This window comes from Pituophis catenifer, unplaced genomic scaffold (genome assembly GCF_029215685.1).
Source record: "Pituophis catenifer annectens isolate HBS135680 unplaced genomic scaffold, rPitCat1.0.hap2 SCAF_1, whole genome shotgun sequence".
Taxonomy (NCBI): domain Eukaryota; kingdom Metazoa; phylum Chordata; class Lepidosauria; order Squamata; family Colubridae; genus Pituophis; species Pituophis catenifer.
The window spans coordinates 14484272-14498305 of NW_027256881.1; the positions used below are offsets into that span (position 1 = coordinate 14484272).

Below are 14034 nucleotides of genomic sequence, written 5' to 3' on the forward strand. Positions count from 1 at the left end.
ATTGAGGATGACAAAAAGGATTCACTGATCCATATGATATGGTCAGATGAATATTTATTTATTTATATCCTGCCTTTATTATTTTTATAAAGGCAGAGAACATATCTAATACTCTTTCCTTCTCCTTTCCCCCCTCACCTGTGAGGTGAGTTGGGTTGAGAGTGAGTGACAGGCCCAAAGTCATCCATAACTAAGGCGGGACTAGGACTCAGTCTCCATTTTTTAGCCTGGTGCCTTAACCTCTAAACCAGGGGTGTCAAATTCAATTTCATTGAGGATCGCACCAGGGTTGTGTTTGACCTGGGGAGGGGGCAGGGGGAGCGTGGCCATCTCGACTTCACTTGTGTCGGGGGCGCCTATGGTGGCCCAAGCGCTCTGCCAGAGAAAATGGGCTCCCGAGCTCAGTTTTCGACTGTGACGGCTTCCTGCAACCCTCTGCCAGCAAAAATGGAGCTTGGGAAAGCTGCAGAGGCTGGCAGACACTGTGGGCTGATCCTTCGCTGTTTCCAGGGCAGCCCCATGGACCAGATCTAAGCACTCCCCAGGCCAGATGTGGCCCCTAGGCCTTGAGTTCGACACCCCTGCTCTAGACTGTCCTGGCTCTCTAATGGTTTTTTGGGGATACTTTATTAATGTATACAGGTAGTCCTTAATTTATGACAATTGGGACCAGAATTTCCACTGTTTAGCAAAGTGGCTGTTAATAAGTTTTTATAACCTTTGAGGTGAACCTGGCTTCTCCCATTGTCCTTGCTTGTTGGAAGCCAGTGGGAAGTCAAATGGCGATCACATGACCCCATCATGCTCCAACTGTTGTAAATACATGCCAGTTGCAAAATGACTGAATTTCAATCATGTGACCATAGGGATGTTGCAACAGTTGTTAAGTGCGAAGATCGGTTTAACAATGGCTAAATGAATAGTTGTAAATTGAGGAGTATCTATAGCAGTGGATTAACGGGAAAACCTTTAAATAATGAAGATGCTAATGTAATTTTAAACCATATAGTATTGCTTTTGAATCTGTTTACTAGAAATTATGACTATTGAATATGCACGATGGCTAAAAGAATAATATTGAGAAACAATAATAATATTGAGATTATTCTAGATGTGAAGGAATGGTTGTTGGAAATGTGTGATCTGTTTTGGGAAAGGGAGTATTTTCTGCTGCTGAAAAAACCCAGAATGCAGATACATCTTCGTGTGGTATTATGGCGGAGATTTTGTGACATTTTCCAATAATATTTGGTACTGTAATTATATTACAGTAGTGCATTTATTATTCAACCAGTACTATTGATAAGGATAAAATACAAGGTAGATTTCCTTTTGTTTTTTACTTTCTTGTTTTGCATTTCTAGTTGGTTTCGGGTTGTCTCTTTTCTAATCTTCAGGGTTTTTTTTTTTTGTTTACAGATGTTTTTGCGAATTGTGTGTCAGTATGTACACATAATACATTAGAAACATTTTAAAAAAAACGAAAATAAAAATTATCTTCATATATAAAATAAAGCCAATCAATTTAACATCTGAACATGTTGGCGTTCCAAATATTGCACGCCGAAGTTCCCATGAAGAGCATTAGACAGTGTGCGGCATCAGACATCTGAAATAAGACTGCAAAACTCCACAAAATCATAAAACCGTGGAATTACAATGTAAACCAGCCCCCTGAAGTCATGTTTGCTGCTTTTGAGTTCAGCCTGTCCCAAGGAAGACAACCCAGACATCACTGTGTTTGTATAAAAGATATTTACTTCAATTATCACACCTAGGGTGCTAGTGAATAATAATAATAATAATTATAATAATACATCATGTGAGTTTCGTACAGTGATATTGCTTCTCCATATCATATAGGGACTGTTGTACAGTGCTGAGAACATACATTGGCTAACCCAGGTTGGGAAGAAAATACCACTTCCCACCAAGGGAGGAAGTCTTCTCCTGCTCTGTCACTGCCAGCCATATAAAACTTTTCTCTCTCTCTTTTTTTTTAATAAACTTTTGAATAAGAAATAAAATGTTACAAAAGATGAAATCACAGCAACACAACAGGGCAGCTTCTCTCAAAGCTACGTGTACAAAAAAAAAAAAAGAAAGAAAGAAAAGAAAAGAAAAGAAAAAAGAAAAGAAAAAAAGGCTTTTTTTTGGTCAACTGGGTCTTTGTGAGGGTATTTTCATTAAAATTGGTGATTCTGAATATAAGAAACGAGCTTCTAAAAACACCTAAGACTTAGTGCGTTACAGGAAAAAAATAATATATATATCTATTTATATATTTATATATATATTTATAAAATACTGCTAAAAATGTTGGACACCACAAGTACACGGGGATAAAATGGAGCTTATCAATATTTTTTTTTTTTAAAAAGAAAATATTCTCAGGAAAAAAAATACACCTTTTTTTTTGTGTTTCGAGTTCATTTTTGTGCTGTGTTAGTAGTCAGGGCAAGTCCAAAGATTAGCCCAGTAAAATGGCAAGTAGTTATTGCACAAATGCAAAAAATAATAATAATAAAAAATACAAATAAAATAAAATAAAAACAAATTCTTCAGAGCATAACTAAATGGCAAAATCTTAGGCACCGCCCTTCCCCAATTCAATAGGGTTGGAATATGCAAGACCTTCCAACTGGATTTTGTGTCTGTGTATCTGCATGTCCAAAAATAAAAATAAAAAATAAAATAAGCAAGGCTGCCATTTACTTTGGAATTAAAAGTCCAAATTTGCAGATATGACATTCCTCAGAGGTTTGTTCAGAATAAGATTACACAGTGCCTGATTTTTTTGGGGGGGGGGCGAGGGGGGAGACTGGGGCGGGGGGGGAGGGGTGGGAAGATCAGCAGAAAACGGCTTTTAAAATTGGAAATGCATAGACTATTCAGAGAGAAATTAACAAGAAAATCTTTCACAATAAAATCTTTCTTTTGTAAAAAGCTTCTTTCCTCCACCCCTCCTCGTTTTCTCCAGGTTCCAACTGCCTGATGGATGTGGATGGGGATGATGCATGACTAGTGAGCTAGTTTTCCTAAAATGAGCTAGTTTTTCCATAAAAATGGAACACCTGCATGCCAGAAATGGATGCCTGCAGCAGGGCAGTCTTGCCCCAAAGACCAAGTGCCATTTTACTTCTCACTTCCAGGGCCCTGCCATGTCCCCTCTCAGAACATGGTGGCATCTTACAGGGGTGTCTACCTCTGTCACATAAAATGGATCTTTTATTATATGCTTTTTTTTCTTTTTAAACAAGGACTTTTCAATTGTTTTCTATTTTTCCATAAACTGCCTCTCTTCAGTACAGGGAGTCCTCGACTTATGACCACAATCGAGCCCAAAATTTCTCTTGCTAAGCGAGACATTGTTTTAAAGTGAATTTTGCCTCACTTTACGATTTTTCTTGCCACAGTTGTTCAGCGAATCTGGCTTCCCCACTGACTTTGCTCGTCAGAAGGCTGGAAAAAAATGATCCACGTGACCCCGGGTCACTGCAACCGTCACAAGTATGAGTCAGTTGCCAAGCATCTGAATTTTGATCACGTGATCACGGGGATACTGCAGTGAAAAACAGTTATAAGTCACTTTTTTCAGTGCTGTTGTAACTTCAGTCACTAAACGAACTGTTGTAAGTCGAGGACTACCTGTATTACCCTCACGCAGAAGAATTCCACACTGTACCATTCCTTTTCCCCATATTGCTGATAAACAATTCAATTTCTTTTCCTTCTAAAAAGTTCTCACCTTCCCCACACACACACATCGCTGTTAAGTGTGCAAAGAACCTTTGTGGCCAGCTAATCATTAGGCAGAGTGGTGTACCTAACACCATCAAAGGATAAAACATGAAACTACCATGGTGGGAAGAAAGACATACAAATGGTTGCTTTGAGATCTATATTATTTCTGAGTTATTTTTGCTTCTAAGGTTTAAATCCCACTTCCCTCTCTCACTGTCCCTTTCCAAAAGATAATTTACTAACAAATCCCAAAACAGGTTGAGGTGAACCCTAACCTTCAGGTCACCAAGGGGTCTAGCTGAACATTGCTATGCACAAAGATAGGCAACGACATGCCCTCCTGATGCTTTGGATTGCAATACCCATCCGCCCCGATAGCACAAGCAATGGCAAACTATTGTGGGAACTGTAATCCCCAACACTGGATGGCTTGCCATTGCTGTACATAGAGTCTAGCTCAGAGAGTCAACAAACAGTGATTGCAGAAAACGAAGAGGAGAAAACTAGTAGGAGATGTCACTCAATGAACACTGCTAACGTACTATAGTATGGTCCATGCTGCCAGGCAACCTCATAGCTAGTTATCATGGGGATTTCCAAAAGTCATGCAAAAAAAAAAAAAAAAAGACAACTTGCAAACTCAGGGTAGAAACCACACAGAGGCTTAAGAGCAATTTTGGTAGAGGAAAGCTGTCTTTCAGAAGGAAGTATGTTTTTTAAAAAAAAATAAAAAAAATCTCAATACGTTTTGGGAAAGGGAAAAATGCCTGTTCATGGATTCACTCTCTAGGCTCAAGGAGGCTGAGGGCCCTTCAAACATCTCATAATTCTGCCTTGGATTCTTATGCATTCTTGCTCCCGTTTTTCTTATCCTTTGAAACTCTTCAGCTCAAAATATCTTTAAATAAATGTTTTTTTGTTTTTAAAAATACATATTTACAAACAACCCAGATATACAAGAGTCTATGGGTCTTGACTGAAGCTCATGTCCGTAGTTCATTTGCGATTTATGCAGAGGAACTTATTCAGATGAGAGTGTCCGCAGACAGTCTGCAGCCAAGACTATTATTAAGGGTCATTATGCTTTACATAAACACATGCTTGAGAGGCAGTTGAATAAAAATCAAATCGCTTTTAAGTGCTAAAGGGGACAGGAAAGCCGAAGCATTTGTTCTGTTTGAAGAAGTCCCAGTTAAACTGGAATGAGCTTCTCTTGAGTGCTCCAATTTGAAAGACTCAGGAATGCTTTGGTAGGCAGAGGTTATTCTCTGAATGTGGATGATTATTAGGTTGCTGCCATTGTGTTTATCTAGCAATACTATTGCAGAATTATCAGGAGAAGGAATTCTGCAATGCACAGCTGTAGTACCCCAAAGTGTCTATGTGAGTGGAGGAGGGCTAGCAAATTATAATTTGATCACCATCACTCTAAGTGCCTCTCTCGTTTAATGATTGGGGCTCTGTGACGAGAGTTTAGTCTAGAAGCGAAAGAGAATGGATAAAGATGGTTTAGGGAGTGGAAATGAAGTTACAATGGGCAAGTAAGCAAGCAGAAAATCCTTCCGGTTTTGTCAAGAACGTCTAAAAAAAGTTTGCCTGAAAGTATGGAACAGAATGAAACTTGAGGAAGATGCGACAAGCTGAAGGGACAAAAGGAGAAGAGTATAAGAGACAAAGTTTTTTGACAATTGTAAAGCCAAACTCCTTGCCTCAGAGGTGGGCATGTGCCCTGACCCATGTTTTTAATTATAAAGGGTCATATTGCACCCTGATGGACATAAATGCACAATGCCTGGGAAGAAAGTCTAAAGCAAAGACCCATGTAAGGAACACATCATTTTCTCTCAAGGAAACCAATGCTAAGTGGTTATGGCACGATTCTTCTTTCGGCCACCATGTGCCAAACAACAGATGGTTTACACTTTAGCATGCCCAGAATTAACAGTGATCATCTCTTACTTTTGAAGAACAAGGGGACAAGTTCATTCAATTAACATTTATTCATTTTATAAGCAATTCTGTCATTTAAAGTTCTGCAGGTATGAAAACAAGGGGTGCCGATTCCAGCTCAGCTCGTCTAGAGTTACACAGAGGAAGTAGGATGTATCTTGCATCTAATACTCAAATTAGCTAAAGCAAGCCTTTGATCCTTGGAAATCATGGATTCTTTCCTTTTGAGAGAAAAAGGGATGATCTAGGCATCTGATTCCATTACTGTAATCTTTTACAAGCAATAAAAGGATAGATGATTGATTTGAGGATCTGAGAACAGGGGCCCTTCAAAAGCTCTTGGGACTCCAATTTCCATCAAGCCCAAAGAACATGACTGAGATACAATGCTCAATGACAATGGGCAGTGAGGTACAACAAACTCTGAAAAAGGTTCAATTAATATTCCTGCAGTTTTTCTATTGATTATCTAGTGTGTCTAATCACTGACAAGTTGTAACTGTAATTAGAATTGTCTAGAATATCTTTCTGGTTGAAGACTATGGGTGTTCAGCAGAGCAACAGGCTGCTAATGTAAGAGAGGCTGGTGTAGGAAAGCAGCAAGACAATCTCACAAAAACATGTGGCTACTTCAAGGGATTGCAGAGAGGTCCTGTATTGTGCCCGGAATACATTCCTGCTTTTGAATTCAAGAGCTGCACAATCAAAAAGAACATTAAAGATCGTCATTGTTCAATCAGATCCTTGAACATGGTTTCCCCCCCCCCTAAGGATAAAGGAAGAGTAGTATAATTTCTTTTGATTTAGTCAATATATTAATTTATTACTTAGCACAAGGTATCAGTTTATCACATTCTGCCTAAAGTATTAGCTATGTTCAGTGCATTTGGGGAGCTATTTTTTTTTTAAGATTCCAGAACACTTTTGAGGACTATTAGGCTGACTGAGGACTGAAAAACCAATGCTTTCCCAGGTGCTCTGATCACAAGCTTTCAAATGAACCATTTTGCAGTCCTAAGGTTGATATTGCTGTCTTATTTATGTTGACTTGTTACTTAGCCCTTCTGATTTTAATGGGGCTTACTCTTGGATAAGTGACACAGCATGGTACCCTTTAGGTCCCCTTATCCAGTTTCTCACCCTGGACAACCAGGTGTCTCTATCCACTTGCTAAATGGACCTGCAGTTGGAATTTAACCAAGACAGATTATATATCTTTATAGCAGAGCAAGGCCAATAAAGGAAAGATGTCATGCAAACAAGTAATAATACAAAAATCATCTACGATGCAAACAAAACAACCATCATCATAAACCAAAGCTATTTCCACTGGAGTGAAAATCAAGCTATTGATAAATCTTTTGAAGTTAATTTGCATCTTATTTACAGAGAGACTTCCCGATGCTGTAGATACCATTTTTTACCCCCACAAGGAAAATGAGGCCACAGTCAATCTACGTTGAGGATCTTAATTTTCCTTGGACCTTCCCTGCATTTTGCTCGTGACAAAGAATTGGGAGTTCCTCAAAGAGGGGCAATTCTCAGATGGTTTATTAACAGTTTATTAATTAATTACCAATTAACTGCACAAAAGAGCCACCATACCTGGGAATTGTCTCAGAAAGCTTTTTGTCATTAAAAAAAGTGGGTGACATTTTCACTCTGCCTTACTTCAGAAGATTGTTCCACGCATCTTTTTTTTTTTTAAATAAAAGAACAATGAGATTAGTGATGGATGCACTATGAAGCAGCAGAAAACAGGAAATTGTGAAAAAGAAAAGAGAAAAACTAATAACAGAAGTTAAAAGAGTTACACTATTCTGCTAGTATAGCAGATAGAGAGGTAGTCCAAGGAAGCAATCTGCTCCCTGATTGGGACAATTGCTACAATCTAGCTCTGTCAGATATTCAGTGCACCTGAGCTTGGGCAGCCTCTCATATCCTGAAGCCCCTAAAACTTGTGCTGGGATGATCCCTCCTGATGCTTAGAATTTTGGGGATTGTAGTCCTCATGCACCATACAACTGCAGGAATGCCAAGTTGGAAAATGCTGATGTAGGAGTAATTCAATAGAGCCTAATGGACCGGTGGGCTCATTTCACAGTCTGAGAAAGTGAGAAGGAAGAAAAAGAATAGCATCTATCTATGAATGTCTACACTTCAGCAATTCAGGGGTTGTAACAGATTTCATGTCCTTACTTGTTGGAGGTTGCTTCTATAAACATTTCACTTTTGGATTTTTATATTTATAAGTGCTCTGTTATACAATACAGAATATCTGTTTTGTTAATGGAAGACACCTTTCTACATGGTTCCAACTCAATATGGTTGGCTTTGCTATCTGGAATTGGACTGAAATTGATTCTAGTTTAAAAGATATTACTGTAAACCAGTGGTGTCCAACTGTGGCAACTTTAAGACTTTTGGACTTCAAGCTCGCTGGGGAACTCTGGGAGTTGAAGTCCACAAGTCTTAAAATTGCCAAGTTTAGACACCCTTGCTGGAGACTAGCACACTGCCATTAATGGATATTTTGTCCAGTAGGGAGTCAGTAGGGAGATTGGATCTTGGGGTATAAAAGCCATCCTTGGGTATTTTATTGCTATCTATTCACTTTTCACTATGCTAACACCATTATAATGAAAAATAACACACACACTGTTCAGTAGAAAGAAAACCATTTGACAAGTTATATTTATCTTATGTTTCCTTGCCCCGGAAACTATGGTACCTGCAAGTCTAAATGCACACTTCAAAAAACCAGGTCCAACTTAGGATCCTTCAGATTTTGGGTTACAATTCTCATCATACCTGGGAGTGTAAAATTGAGGAAAGCGGATTCAGACAAAGACAAGCATTGCATGCACAGTGGTACCTTGGTGCTCAACTGCTTTGAAATTCAGCAAATTTGATACTCAATGCATTTTGACATGAACATTTTGTCCCGGTACTCATTGTTTGCTTGGTACTCAATGCACAAGCTAGAACTTGTCGGTGTCGGCTGCCTTGTGACTCACTATATTATTCCTTATGGGAAAAATCTGTTTGGTACTCATCATTTTTGGTACTCATTGCATCTCCCAGAACCAATTAACGATGAGTACCGAGGTACCACTGTATTTGTGGAAATCCCATTTTGAAAAAAAAAGATGCCTCCATGGCAATGTTTCATAAAGAACCTGAACACAAACAGTCCAATCCTGAATGAATCTGGCCCCTCTTTGGCCACACACACTCAGAACTGACCTTAGATTGTAATCTAACAGTACTCATCATTGGCCACAGCAGGAGCCAAATGTTTAAAATAAGTTTTTTTAAAAATTGAACAACTTCAAGAATTTTTGTAAGGATCTCAGCAAATTAACTGATAAAAGTCTCTGTTTTCAGCAGAATTAGGCATCTGGGAACCAAACAGAGTGTCTGTATAATTTTGCTAACTTTTTGGTGGTGGTCTCTTCATCTAACTCAATTAACACTAAACATTTGCCTTCAAATTAGCTTTCACAAAAGTAGGATTTATTGGCTCACTTGGTTACTTTTAAAAGCCTGTACAAAAAGAATCAGGAAATGGAACTTGGGAATCCCCTTTAAAACACAGCAGTAGCCAACTACAATTTTCTAAGGCATTCTGACTTTCACCAGAAGGATGTACATGAAGGCTTCACTAAATCTTTAAGACTCATCTCTCTGATTTTGGAAATGACTGGTACATAAGGAAAGCAAAAACTCATTTTAAGCAGCCTTCTCCAAAATGGTATCTTCTAGATGGGTTGGAATTGCAGTTATCAGTCCTTCCTACATCTGGAAGACGCCAATTTGGGAAAATGCTGATCTTGAGTAGCCGAGGCACATTAACTATGGTATCTGAATTTCTGTTCAACCAATGTCCTAGAACTGTTTTTTTTTTAATGTGGCTTTCTCAGTTCTTATTTGGAGCTGCATATTTAAGGATTTATTTTAAAGTATTCTTACATCCAAACACATCACAATGCTTAAAATAACAGTGCTCTGCTACCTGTCAAAACCACAAATTATTGCTTTATTTTAAATGGCAGCATTTCTACATACTGAAATAGGAAACTGAAATGTAATATCAGTAGTTTCTTTTGTAAAGGTTCTTTAGCTTGGAATACACTGTCACAGTGTATCAGTGACAGTGTTTCAGTCACAGACTAGAAAAGCAGAGTTAACTGGACATTTGGTACTAAGGCTCCCCACACATGGACTACAAAAATCCAGATGATTTCTAGATGGCAGCAGAAATACAAAAGTTCTTATTTATTTTCTGTAGCCACCCAACTCAACCAAGTGATTCTGAATTGCTTCTGTTGTTATCTAGTGGTTGTCTGGAGATTTTGCAGCCAGGTTTAATAGTCATAGCTTGTAAGTGAGAATCCCCAACTTCATTCAATTTATTTGGATAATTCTGTACAAATATGACTCCAGCTTTCCAAAATATCCTTCTAGTTCTCCATAATCAAAATATAGCCTATACCTGCCCAACATTTGCCATAAAGTGTGTTTTGCAGAATCAACTCCATTTTGGAGGGCTGCATAACACAGAGAACTATAAATCAAATCCATGGAGTGTTTTCATACAATATGCTAGAGCAAAATGTGGTTGGCAAGTTTCTGCTTCCATGTATCAAGAAAGCAAAGTCATTGTACATAATTGTTCTCCTCTGCTAAGCTTAATGATTGAAAGAACAAGCTGAAGTGTCTCCTTATGAGCCAGTAAGTCAGTTTGGCCTCTCAAGACTGCAAGCTAATTTCCTTCCCTCTTCAGATAAATGCATTTATGTCAACTACTTTCTGGCACCAGAGAGTATAGGGAGAACTCAAATTATCCCAAGAGGGGCGCTGATACTCCTGTGCCAATTTAATTGTGAGTTCAATTCAATGCAGCTTGTAATTTTCCTATTTCAAATAAACTCTTAAGAAATCCAAAGTTCCTGTTGTTGTCTTTACTCGAGGCTGGCTGAATGTTGCATTACAATAATCCCACCTCAAAGGGAAACAGAGCAATATGGAAATAAGGGAGTTCTTTTCCACAGTACCTATCTCGGTGACAGTGTTGAGGGGAAGGTTGCTCAGTCATTCTCCTTGTTGCTTGAAGGCTGAAATTAGCTGACCAAAAAAAAATCTCTTTGGAACAGGAAAACTGGCGTCCCTGGCTACTCCAACTGGTGTCTGCTCTGACCCTTGTAGGCAAAGTGAAAGATGTACCATCTACTCACAACTGACTGAAACCTTGTGGCTAAACTAGGCTTCAAAGGAGAGCTGTGAAATTAATATCAATCTGTAAAGTGGAAACCAGATGAGCAAAGTTCATGAGCAGCAGTCTCCATATTATCTACGGCAGAAATACAACTGCATGTCAGCCATGGAATGACAGACAGCATGTTGCTGAGGATTCTGGGTATTTTATGGGACAGGGGATTGATTTAAGCTGGGGTGCTAGGCAGGGTTACAGCTGAATGGAGTGTATATGTACTGTAGGATAGGTAGATGGGATGGCTGCTTTTTCAAGGAAAACTGACTAGCGTTACAGATATTCTCATCAAGAGTCCTCGGTAAAAGAAGCGTTTTCTGGACAAATCTAAAAAAACCCTATTTCTTGAGTGTCTGGAAGATAGATGGATACACACCAAGAGTCTTCAAAAATACAGAAAGAGATTGCACATTATGCTACACCGTGGGTTGTTTCAAAATGGTTTACTTAAACAACCACGACTGGTTGGATCTGCACAAAGTAAGGCGGGAAAGCAACAACGACCCTGTCCCAACTAATCAATCAATGTCATGACTTAACTCATGAGCCAGGGGGCAGAAAGTCTAGTTAGAAATGCAGTCAACCCTATCCACTAGTTTGAAAAGTGTTGTATATATGTGGAAGGGAGGAGTGATTTAAGTTACAAATGGACTAAAGTGTCAATCTTCACCAGTGGACAGTGGACCAAATGGGCAGTGAGGCTACAGTGGGCAATACAGCAGGCACCCAAGCACAAATCCTTCCTCAATGGCTAACAAGAAAAAATTGAAAAGGGTCTGGGTGATTGCTTTAAGTAGAGGTAAATCTTCAGCCAATTCGTTTAACTGGGCGATGTATTTCTATAATTTAAGGGACAGAATCAGAAAATATACATTTACAGAATGTTGCTTATTTTTAATTATAGTTCTCTTGTGCAAGGCATCAAAATAGCCTCCCACCATCCAGTCAAACTTCAAGAAGTATTGGGAGTACAACTCACAGACCTGACAGTCAATAGCTAAAGAATACCAGGATCAGGAGCTAAATCTTTTCAGAGAGACAAATGGCACCCTCCTCCAAAATCTCCTGAACTTCAGTCAGAAAACACAGCATTAGGCAATGACCTGATAATGATCAAACCTTGCCATTAACTCTGTATGGCAGAAATCTCCAATAGAGCTAAACCTGCCCATAGAAAGCAGAATTCTATCATGCTAGGCCAAGATGGTAGTCAAACCATTAAGACCAACACTGGGATAACTAATGGCATCCTTGTTTATTAGATATGGATTTTTGAGAAATGTTGGCCACCCTGGTTCTCTCAATTACAACCTCTCTTTTCAAACTGAGAACAGAAATGATCAAGAGAGCCCAAATATGATTAAAGTGCCAAATTAATTAAATCTCCAGAAACTTCCTGAACTGAATGTGCAGCTATGGGCAGAGCAGTACCACCTTTCATTCCATCTAGCTGGCTTAAACTCTGCAATCATTATTGGTTGCAATAAGCCGCAAGTTCTTGAGCAGGCTTTCCGCTCGGGGAAGAATTGAATCAATACCACTTTGCTTTGGCAGGAAGCACTGCCCAACTTGAAAAGAAGGGGTAAATCCGGATTTGTAATTTCTTTGCTAAAATCCAAGTATATCTGGATGGGAAAGCACATGAAAGACAGGAGAATATATATATATATATATATATTTCCCAAGGCACTTAAATATTGCTTATTAGGGCAAATGGCAGAACCCCAAGTGCTAGGCTGCCCTGTGTCACATTAGTGATATCTCTCCATGTGTTATGGAGAAGAGGCACCCAGGATGTTGATAGAATGAAACTGAGGGAAGAGGGAGGTCTTAACTTCAATGGCTAACTGAACTGAACACATTGGAAAGTATTTAAGAGGAAGACAATAAACCAGAACTGGGATATTGCTCCGTTGCCTAAAGAAATATATAGACACTGGAAGGCTAAAAACAAATCCTGTGCTTGCTGGGAAGCTAAAACCTAATGGAAGTGAAGAAACGCAAGTGTTTTTTAAATCTTGTCAGAGAATGAAGAGCTGCTTCCGGTTTTGCAAAGGAAGTGGGGATTTCTCATTGTTATGTGGAAGGCAGGCCTTTCGTTTGAAGCCATGACACATGCTGTAACTGTCCATGGGTGGCAGCCATTATAAGCATTCTAAAGTCAATTTTCTAGAAAGATCCTGCCAAAGCCAAAAAGAAACCCCCTCGGCAGCACGCCTTAAGATCTCAAGATGCTCTAAAACAGCATTTCTCAAACTTGGCCGCTTGCAGACGTGTAAACTTCAACTCCCATAATTCCCCAGCCAATATGCTGAATGGAGAATTCTGGGAGCTGAAATCCACATACCTTCAAGTTGCCAAGCTCGAGAAATGCTGTTCTAAAGGGAAAGTGTGGCTGTTGTCCCATTATTGATTCTCAAGCCAGATTCTGTCCCTAATTTTGCTTATATATGTGCAGATTTGCACCTTCAAGTCAGAATAAGAGCTCTTTGTGCATCTTAAAGATAACATTTCGTATCCCCCAAACAGCCAAGAAACGATAAAAATTAACAAAAAAAAAGTGGGAAAAGTAAACCTGCCTTCCAGCCTCCTAGAGCTTTTGTTCTGGACCATGAAAAGGCATTTTGTTGTTGTTGTTGTTGTTGTTGCTGTTGTTAAAGCTACTGAACTCTTAATTTTGTGAAGACTTGAATTAAGTGCTGCTGTTGCATATTGAAGACATGATAAAAACCTAATTTCTGTTTTTTTTTTAAATAAAGAAAAAGAATACACAGGGAAGGTGATTTCACATTTTACAGTACTGTCCCCTCCCCAAAACAGACTTAGTGACCAATTAATACAACTACATTGAGGTGTAATATTGGGAATATATCTTTTAAAGTCAGAATGTCTCTTCCCCATCCCCTCCCACAATATCATAAAGTAAATATTAATTAGAACATAAGTCATGAATGCACCATTAAAGTGTCATCAAAAGATGTTGACCTAAGCAGTTTTCCATGATACACAATACGGCCCTCCAAAAAAAAAAATAAAAAAAAAAATCTGTCAATAATATACAGTTTGAC

At 38.9% G+C, this 14034-nt stretch overlaps 1 protein-coding gene across 1 annotated transcript in view; it reads right to left on the reverse strand.

The window, feature by feature from the left end:
* CUX1 (cut like homeobox 1) overlaps window positions 1–14034 on the reverse strand; it is a 363893-nt gene that overhangs the window by 30837 nt on the left and 319022 nt on the right. The window lies entirely within an intron of this gene.